The following is a 6,370-nucleotide window of genomic DNA, read 5'->3' as shown; positions in this document are numbered from 1 at the left end:
AAAGATACTCCGACGCTCAAGTTAGGCATGTGATTTGAAGAGCCTTAGCTCTTGGTTGAATATTTAGTGAATGGTTATCACTATTGAGTATTTAGAAGTGTGAGTCGAATCGTAAGTGGAACGTACCTAGCTTTCGGCCTTGGCTTTGTATTTATAATTTACCTCATGGATCCTGAGCTGATACAAGCCCAATAAAATATAAACAGCATAAGATATAAACAGATAACCTGAAAATCTGGTTGGTTGTTTATAACCTGCTTTATCAATATCTTTAATTAGATATTCTTTGATTATTTTATCATCTGCTGGACTGTTGGCCCAACAATAGCTTAAGCGCTGGCACAATTGTGGCCCAATCTTTGACCTGAGTGGATGGACAGAACGATGTTGATTGTTAACCGTTCGGCCTTTACTGGGTACAATACATTATGCCCCCAAGTCCGAGTTAAGCGTTCGGCTTTAGCTGTGGTTAACTATAGGACTTATGAGTTTGAGGGAGGCTGTTTTTCCTCTAGTGATGAGTTTGCTTTCCATGTAAACATGAACCGAGAAGCATTTACCTCTCGGCCTTCAACATGAACCGAGAGGGATTTACCTCTCAGCCTTCAACATGAACCGAGAGGGATTTACCTCTCGGCCTTCAACATGAACCGAGAGGGATTTACCTCTCGGTCTTTGACTTTGACCCAGGAGTTCCTCCTAGGGAGTGGGCTTTACCGTTCGATTTATAGTACACGGGGGACCGTCTTCACCGTTCGGTTTATAACTTCAGTTTGTTGGCGAGAGGGTTTTACCTCTCAACCGAGAGGGATTTACCTCTCGGTCTTTATCTTTAACATTATCGAGAGGACTTTACCTCTCTACCGAGAGGGTTTTACCACTCAGTCTTCAACATCATCGAAAAGGATTTACCCCTCAGCCGAGAGGGATTTACCGCCCAGTCTTTAAGCTAGGAGTTCTTCCTAGTGAACGAGCCTTACCGTTCGGCTTTGAGAGGGCTTTACCTCTCTGCTTTGACTTTAACCTAGTAAGGAACGGGCTTTATCGTTCGGCTTTGAGAGGGCTTTACCTCCATGCTTTGTCTTCAACGAGAGGGATTTACCTCTCGGCCTTTGACTTTGACCTTGGAGCTCTTCCTAGGGAACGGGCTTTACCGTTCGGCTTTGAGAGAGATTTACCTCTCTCCCAAGAGGGATTTACCGATCGGTCTTTGTCTTCAACGAGAGGGATTTACCTCTCGGGCGAGAGGGATTTACCTCTCGGGCGAGAGGGATTTACCTCTCGGTCTTTGTCTTCAACGAAAGGGGTTTACCTCTCAGCCGAGAGGGATTTACCTCTCGGTCTTTGTCTTCAACGAGAGGGATTTACCTCTCGGCCGAGAAGAATTTATCTCTCGGTCTTTGACTTTGCCCTAGGAATTCTTCCTAGGGATTGAGCTTTACCGTTCGGCTTTTTACCGTAGGAGTTCGTTTTGGAACTTCCTAGAGGACGAGAGTGTCAGTCCTTGGGGACGTGCAACACCGCTCGGTTTTTCTGCGTAGGAGTTCGTTTTGGAACTTCCTAGAGGACGAGAGTGTCAGTCCTTGGGGACGTGCAACACCGCTCGGTTTTTCAACGCAGGAGTTCGTTTTGGAACTTCCTAGAGGACGAGAGTGTCAATCCTTGGGGACGTGCAACACCACTCGGTTTTTTAGCATAGGAGTTCGTTTTGGAACTTCCTAGAGGATGACAGTGGCAGTCCTTCGGGACGTGCAACACCGCTCGGTTTAGGACCAGGGGCTTTTGGAGGGCGTTCCCTGGGTTTTGTTGACGCCAGTGATGGCTTACTTCTCGGTCTTCGACCTAGGAATCGCTGGAGAATTTCCTAATGGACGAGAGGAATTTACCTCTCGGTTCTTGCCCTCCTCTTGGACGAGTGGTTTGTATGGTCCTGACACCTGCACTGTGAAGTTGAACGACTAAATACCAGTGAGGCCGAATGGCCGAGCTGTTGCATGGTTGAACACTTGATGCCAAATTTGGCTAGGTGGTAAGTGCGTTATTAAATCTTTGAACAATATTATAATATTGAATTAAGATATTTAAATTATATCATATAATAAAATGAATTTATATCGAAATAATTATCTGTAAAGCCGTAGAAGCTTGTTGACGTTGATGTTGAGGCTGCGTCCTTGTATGGTTCCTTGCAGTTTCAGTAGGATGCCCCCTGGCCCCACGGTGGGCGCCAAAATGTTTCGGTAGATTTTTACGGGACCGAGAGACTAACCTGTTTCGACGTGTCTTCCTCGCCTCCGAACGCTTGGATCGCCTGAGCCGCTCGCCTTTCTTCAGTTTGGACCGCTCGCTTCTTTATGACCGCTCGGTCTCCTGCTTGACAGAGGGGGGAGGTACCTGCAAAAGATACTCCGATGCTCAAGTTAGGCGTGTGATTTGAAGAGCCTTGGCTCTTGGTTGAATATTTAGTGAATGGTTATCACTATTGAGTATTTAGAAGTGTGAGTCGAATCGTAAGTGGAACGTACCTTGCTTTCGGCTTTGGCTTTGTATTTATAATTTTCCTCATGGATCCTGAGCTGATACAAGCCCAATAAAATATAAACAGAATAAGATATAAATAGATTACCTGAAAATCCGGTTGGTTGTTTATAACCTGCTTTATCAATATCTTTAATTAGATATTCTTTGATTATTTTATCATCTGCTGGACTGTTGGCCCAACAATAGCTTAAGCGCTAACACAATTACTGCCCAATCTTTGACTTGAGTGGATGGACCGAACGATGTTGATTGTTAACCGTTCGGCCTCCACTGGGTACGATACACCAAATAAAAAAATTAAAAAGTTAGGAAGAGACAAAATTGCATTGGTGATTTTAATCTAAACCGAGAATTAACGCTTTACTATCAGAAACCAAGAAATTTTTACAATCACAAAGAAAATAAAATTGTTTAAGGTTATAACGTCTTTCTTGTTACCGTAAGAGATGAAACTCACTCCCCCTAAAACCCACAAGGGATGAACACTTCTGAATGCTTCATGAAGGATGAACACCTCCTTTGAATCTTCATAAAGGATGACAGACTTTCAACACAGCAACAACACTCAATCACACCTTCTGTGAAAGTTCTTGCTCTATGTCAACACCAAGTTCTCAAAGTCACAACACAAAGGTTACACAAACCCTAGAACACATACCAAAGCACACACCTAAACAGATAAGATTTTCAAAATAAACGTATTTTGTATTTCATATATTACAATAAGAGTCTCAATCTAATTTATAGAGATCTCACTCAAGGATACCTCCAAAAATTCATTGTCAGTTATTTAACGTGTGATAATCGATTATCCACTTATGGTAATCGATTATGCATTTAATGAATGCACAACAGTTCTAAACTTGCTTAAAAATTCTCATAATTGCTCATGACAATCGATTATGGCAAGTCATAATCGATTATTGATAATTGATTATTATTACTTAGTAATCAATTATCCTGCGTATAAAATGAGGTTTTCTGATTCAAAACGCAACTAAAAGACAAAAGCTTTAATATAAAACAAGTCTTCATGAAGATTGTTAAACTAATTTTTGTCGCCTAAAATCAGAACAAACTAAGTTTTCCCACTAATGAAGTATAAGGACAACCTATGTATCAATCCTCGGACTCGACTAGAATTAAGCTTAAAGTGTAGAATTAATTCTTGTTACTATTTATTAACTACTAACTAAAAGACAAGGTGGGGAAATTAAAAATGAAAGAAACTAAAATAAAAGAATTGAAACTAGTCTAAACTAAAATCTGTTTAAAAGAATAAAGAAATTGAAATGCAATAGAAGAAAAGAAAATAACAGTCTAAACTACTCAAAACAGAAACATCAACATCTAAGCTAATATGAAAATTTAAATGCAACTAAAATGATCCTAAACTAATGAACATTACTACTACCTAATAACATAACCTAAAGATTATCTCTGCAATATGTAAATGATGCAAGAAAATAAGAAAATAAACCTAACTAAGAATGCTAAGAACAGTGGAACATATAACAGAACTTAAATGGAAGGAAAATTAAAATCACAATCAAAACTAAGACTATTCTAACATCAAGCCAACAAAAATACTAAAAATAAAGAAGCAAACTAAAGATATTAGACACAAAGCAAAGAACACGAGGCAAATGTGCAATAGATTGAATGAAAGAGTCTCAATTCCTCTTCTGAAACACATTATGAGAAATTTAAGCCCTCCTTGGGTGCTTTTTAGTTCATATTTCAAAACTTAAAATGGAAATTCTCACTCAATTATTCAACCAATGCACACTTTCACAAGAACAGGAATACAACACTGAAATTGAACTTAGTCTGACAATTATGAAGCTTAACATCTCTCAAACATCCAAAAAAGATGTAGAAATGTGGATGTTTTCCTTCACAATTCTCAAACAGAGTTGAATTACAGAATTAAAATCACACATAATAGAAATAATAGAAAGAAAAGAATATAAACACAAAATCGAATGAGTCTTTATGCATTGGACTCATCTCTAACTCGAGAAAACATCTCGGTCATGCAACAGAGAAAAGAGAAACCTTGATACTTGGCGCTTTCAATCTTCTCTTCGACGCTTCCTCCAATCGAACGCTTCAACTATTCTTTCTCGCACTGCTCTAATCTCTTCCCTTCGATCAACTCAACCTCTCCACTGATCACGCGCCTTGAGTAAGTGACAACTTCAGTTCATCTTCTGGGTCAAATCGCACTCTCTAGAAACCCTCTCGAACCTTAACATGAAGAAGAGCTTTTCTATTTCTCCAAATAAAACTAAAAGTACTGACCCCTCTTGGAAAGCATATTTTGTTAGGCTTCCCTAGAACGCATAGCTTCAATGGTCAACGCCAAAACAGTGGCCCAATTGCTTGTGTTGATCAGGTGCTTCAGATGCAACATTGAAGTATCAGCAGTGGCCTAGACCAGCAAAGGTAATTCAATCAGAACTAGCCCAAAGTGCTTCAGCCCAATTCTGCTTTCAATCAACACCTACAGTGCAAAGTAGTAGACCCTACGGCCCAATTTACTTTCAGCAGCCCAATTCATGTCTTTAGCTCAATTATCCCAGGTGCAGCCCAATTATCCAAGGCACCACTGCAATAAAATCAAGTATGAATAAGGACTGATCAGTAATTAAGAAAAGGACTTTTTTAGCAAAAGAATAAAATCTAATTAAGCAAAATTAAAGAAAAATATTTATTTATTTATTTATTTCTATTATTAAAAATTTCAGAAAAAGATTAATTTCCTAAACATTAAAAATACACCTAAAAATCTATTTTTAACTACAATTATACAAAACTAAAGAATTTAAGAAAAAACCTAAAACTATCCTAATTCTAGACAATTAGAAACTAAAATGAACTAACAAGGCCTTCTAGACACAAAAAAAGATGCAAAATTGGAGCGTTATCAAAGATCTTCTTGCAATAAGAGCACTTGAGACATCATCAAAACTACTTCTCTTCAGCTTTATGCTAACAATAGTGATTACATGTTTAGTCAAATATAGACTGGCAAATTAGTTGTCATTGAGGCACATAATCAAACCACCACAAGAGGGTGAATACACAAAGATACAACACTAAAGTATAGGCTATGAGCTTTAAGAAAAGAAACTTAGTGTGGAGGAAATCTTGCAAAGCGTGCGAAACGCCGACACATGGAAAGCTCGCAACTAACTAGGAGGGACTATTCAGAGTCATAAAAGACCTAAAGAACGGAGCTTATCAACTAGAGAATCCGAGCGGGAAGGTTGTCCCTAATACTTGGAACGCTTCTCACTTAAAGTTTTATTTTAGCTTAGCAATTGTACGAACCGTTTGTAATTATTTTACGACAATCAATACAATGAGGATTTTCCAAGAAAATGCATGTAAAGTGTGACTTGATCTGAAAGATAGGAGATTAATGAAGTACGAGTTCATTCGTGAACCCCTGCCAACCTCACATTGAGCTGGTGACGGACGAGTTCATTCGTGAACCCCTGTTGCTCAATCTAAAGAACAAACAAAAGAAGTTGGTGAAGGACGAGTTCATCTGTGAACCCTTACCAACCTCACGCATAATTGGTGTAGGAAAAGTTCATATGTAAACCCCTTCCACTTAGTTCAAAGAATAAACGTAAGAGGTTGGGGAAGGATGAGTTCTCCCGTGAACCCCTGTCAACCGCACACAGAATTGGTATAGGACGAAGTTCATTCGATAACTTTTGTCATTCGAGATAACAACTTCTCCTAAGCAAACTCCAATCGATCAAATCACGAGATGACAAAGGTTGATCAACCATAAATAAAGTTCGTTTGGGCTAAA

The sequence above is a fragment of the Vigna angularis genome, chromosome 1 (assembly GCF_016808095.1).
Source record: "Vigna angularis cultivar LongXiaoDou No.4 chromosome 1, ASM1680809v1, whole genome shotgun sequence".
Taxonomy (NCBI): Eukaryota; Viridiplantae; Streptophyta; class Magnoliopsida; order Fabales; family Fabaceae; genus Vigna; species Vigna angularis.
This window is presented reverse-complemented; position numbering follows the sequence as displayed.